The 4632-nt window shown below is 26.3% G+C and overlaps 1 long non-coding RNA gene across 1 annotated transcript; it reads right to left on the bottom strand.

Annotated features, from left to right (window-relative positions):
- Nucleotides 1-1490: 1490 nt before the first annotated feature.
- On the bottom strand, nt 1491-3426 carry LOC126548911 (uncharacterized). Its single transcript, XR_007603030.1, has 2 exons — nt 2607-3426; nt 1491-1650 (listed from the first exon to the last, which is right to left on the bottom strand). It is a non-coding gene; the product is annotated as an uncharacterized LOC126548911 (long non-coding RNA).
- Nucleotides 3427-4632: the final 1206 nt, after the last annotated feature.

Genomic DNA, 4632 nt, shown 5'->3' with positions numbered 1-4632 from the left:
GCTAAGTTAAAATACATGAAAATGTAATACAAAGTTCTTCATAAGATAGTCTTATAGTGATTCAAAATTAGCACAATTATTAAAAATAATTTTTTATTAGAGTTTAAAGTTCGTCAACATCATGAATATTTGTAAATTATTTTTCTAGTTAAAATTTAAAAAAAATTGTATAAGTAGCTAAGAGTTGAAAATGTAATACAACATTTCCATAAGTTTGGCTTACAATAGTTATAAAAGAACTTGAACGTAAACCAATTAAAAAAATATTATCCTTAGTTTAAATTTTTCACGAAATGCAAAATTCACTCATAAAATAACGAATTTACTATCAAATAATTTTAGATTTTTGTTATAGTTAAAAATTACTAGTCGTAGAAACTTGAAACAGACACAAGTTGTTTAAATTGGAATTTTCAGAAAATGATTTAATTTTTGGGTAGGTATTCAGGTCTTTAAAATATAAACTACCTTATTCACTAGGTACCCAATTTAAAATATTTTTTATATATTTCATCTTAGGCTGACAAATCATCTTCGTTCAGGATCGTTTTTTTGTATACAATGATACATATCATTGGATTCAAATTTAACATTCCTATATAGTATAATATAATAGTGATCCACATGGAACCTAATATACAACAGAGCGGTCCCACTTGACCACGCTTTTTTTTTATTGCCAATTCTTCTTCATTCGTCCCTTTTAACTGCTGCTTCTCTTTATGGCATACTTGGTTACATATATTTTTTTATGTCGGTTTTAAAACGGTTTTCCCAGTGTAGTGTCTTCTTAGTTCTTACCAATAGTGTTCTACTGAAATCTACTCGTTAGTTCTAACTACTATAATTATTGAATTAACTTTTACCACCTATTACAAAAAATATTTAAAAAAAAAAATCTCTCCTGTAATATGCGATGTTTGAAAATATTTGAAAGATTTTATAAGTCGTTAATTTTGTAACAATAAAAATCAATCGTTCTATATTTGAAAATACAAATAAAACAACAATAATTATTAAAATATATAATTTTTAAGTTTGCTAGTTTTTGTACAAGAAACAAAATGAAAAAACTAGGTATGTATGAATAATAAAAAAAAACTACCTTTGGAAAAACCGTGTCTTAATGGCTCAAACATTATTATAATTTTGTATAGTTGAAGAACTCGAGGAAATGCTCAAAAAGCGAAAAATTTTGATCAGAGAAAAATGTATGGTTCCAGGCATCAAATAATATTTTTAAACTTTTAAATTTTTATTTTTATTTTTTAGTGTTAATGAAAAGAAAAGGAAAAATGTAAATAATTTGTGCGTACACATTTTGTTTTGATCAAAAAAAAAAAAAAAAAACAGTACAAATGAAAAAATGTATGTAAAGAACAAGAAAAATAGAAAAAATGAAAAAAAAAGGACATCGACAGGACAACATAATAAACTGGGTGAAGAAGGATACGAGATGGCGAATTTATGCAAAATAGCAGCGTGAAAGCTAGTCGTTATAGGTCACTGGTCATCTCTGCAACGTTCTCGCAGCCGGTTCCAAGGGCAGACTTTTGGTTCAGAGCGAAATTCGATGACCCCATAAGACGGTAGACGAGACTTGACAGCTTCTGCTGCCAGAGCGATGCGATTGACGGCGAACGGCACGGACTAAGAAAAAAAATATTATAAAAAAAATCAGGTTAAAGAATAAAGAATTAGACTACTATGCAATGTATTCACTGCAGTGTTCTAAACTTAAATGGTACAATTGGTACTTATACGATTACTTATTTCTTTTATACTTATATTTCCGTTATAAAGATTATTATAACGAAATATTATATTATGAACTTTATAGTATATATAATTAATAACATAATTGTTTTTTGTCTCTTTTGAAAGTAGACAGGGCTTAAACTTCTGCTCAACAAATGTCAGAAAATATATTTTAAAGTTAATTATATTAAAACAAGTGTATGCATACTGTTTTATTTTTACGCAAACTATAATAGCGTATGATATTCATCAAAATAAAATTAAAATGCATATTATACATTATACTTACTTACTATTGAAATTTTTCTTATCCGAGGTAAAAATTAAAAACTAATAATTGAATTCCACGAAACTAAACGATTGGATATATCTACTCCCAGAGTTTGATTGACGTCAAGGATATTAAAATATTTTCTTCCGATTTTTTTATCCATATTATTTATGTTCATTACTCTTACAGATGATTTGCAATTTTATTTATCCGTGTCTTTATTATAGGTGCCTCCTAAATTAATATCTGGTCATCTTTTTTAAAACTTTAAATTTAACAAATTATTTAAGCCTGGTTATATTATTATCAATAAATGAGCATAATAGTATTCTAGATTTGCTTTATTAATTATTATAAAGGTATTACATTAATTTTTAATAATATATAAGTTTTAAGACTTTAAGTTATAACGTGCTGGTAAACTATTAATTATTATAATATGCATTAGCTTTGGGATCCCTTATATATCTATAATATCTAACCTGTCTACTATTATACTGGTCTACAAAATTAAACTTTTTTTAATCATGAGGGTTAAATACACATTTTTCTAAACTAATTTGTAATTAAAACTTACAGAGTTTGCTCGTGTCTAAATGCCACAGCTGTAGCGCGATATGCACCGCGGTCTATTGCTGTTGCACTTCCACTTCCGGCGAGTTCCGGACCAAGGTTCTGGCGGTATCTACAGGTCTTTCGGCACTCGACTCAGAAGCTTTATTTGCAAAAGAAATCGGTTAGAAACGTATTAATCCAGCCCGCTGGGGTTCTCGCGCACCAGAGACTTAAAAGGGTACCCGTGGCTACTTCATCTTGGCCGTAGACTTCACTTCATCGTAATATTTTTTTAGTTCGGACGATCGGAAGCTATACAGGATGGAGAACAAACCAGCAAAAAAATAACAATAAAATAACCTAACCGTATAAAACCGCCGGAACCGAAAAAACGCATAGTGTGATCCGAGATAAGTCTAAAAATATTATCTAGACAATCGCATAGGCATTTATTGATGTTTTAATTTTGAAGTGAAATACAAGCATTTTAAAGTTTAAATATTATTCTTAAACTCATTTAAAAATTAAAATTCAATAAAAGCCTATGCGATGTTCTAGAGTCAGCGGTTCCCAACCTTTTCGAGCACCACCTACACAGTTTGAAATAGGCTATTTGGTTACATGTGGCTTTTTCTTGTGGACATGTGTATGAAGTTGACTTTAAAAAAACTAGTAGTTACTCAATAGAGAGAATAAACTTTGAAATCTGAGCTTACGAAGCAATTAGAGATATATTCCCAGATGCGAAATTGATGGGTTGCAGATTTCATTTAGAGTCTGTTGGCGTTAAGCATATAAAATATAATATTTTTTAAATAAATTATTTTTGAAATTTGACGATAATTTTGATACATAAAATCTGAATATAATAATTAATAAAAAATAATAAATAATTTATTTTAAATATAAGTTATTGAATTTAATTATAAAATTTAATATTTAAATTTTAGATACAATAAGAACAAGTACTAAGAATTGCTTATATGAACGAAAGTGACCAATAATTGATAACTTATTAAATAAACCATAGTATGCATAGGTGATGAATAATTTTAAAGTATTTATGATTTTTACGATTTTTTATCAATATTTGAACTTCAAACGCCAATAAAAAAAAATTACTAAAATCACTAACTCATGGTGAACTTTGTATTAAATTTTTCAGTATTTTGACTCAGCTAAAAAATTTTTATCGATATTTATAAAAAAAAAAAACAAAAACTCCTATAAATAGCCTTTAAATGAGCGAAACATTTTGAAAATCAAATCATGTTAAGAAAATGCCAATCTAAATAATTCGTGAAATTTTCAAGTATCTACGACTTATACTTTTTGAATAATAACAAATACTTAAAATCGTTTGAGAATAAATCGTTATCATTACGTAATTTCTTAGAAATTTAAAACTCAAACGTTCATAACATTTTCCCTATAATGACGATTCAAATTTAGATATTAATATAAAATATTTTATGAATTTTTAACTATAAAATTACTTGTAATTTATCGTGATTTTGACATATTTTATAAAAATTTGAAATTTAAACACTTATAAAAAAAAATTGTGACAAACGATTTTTGATTTTTTTTTTTTGTTTTAACCGCAATAATAACAACTTAAAATAAATCTTGTATTACATTTTCAAATTTTTTTAGTCATTCAATTTTGTACAGGAAATTTCAATTTAAACAATTGGTTTGATTCAAGTTTCTACGACTAGTAATTTTGAAATATAACAAAAATCTAAAATAATTGATAGCAAAAAGATATGTAAAATCACGTTAAATTTTGTAATTTAAAAATATATATGCATTTAAACTTCATATATAGAATAATAGAATTTAACAATATTTAGTCTAAAACTGTATTTAATTTTTTGTTTAAAAAATCAAGCCATTAAGTAGGATATTCTGTGGGTACTACCAATATTAAAAAAAATATGTAACTACACTATATACTACTATATAATTCAATTGCTTCAAAAAATATATAATTCTGATGACATTTGAGATTATGATCGGTTTACTTTATTATACTTTTCATAAAA

Source organism: Aphis gossypii, chromosome 1, assembly GCF_020184175.1.
Source record: "Aphis gossypii isolate Hap1 chromosome 1, ASM2018417v2, whole genome shotgun sequence".
Taxonomy (NCBI): domain Eukaryota; kingdom Metazoa; phylum Arthropoda; class Insecta; order Hemiptera; family Aphididae; genus Aphis; species Aphis gossypii.
This window is presented reverse-complemented; position numbering and strand designations above follow the sequence as displayed.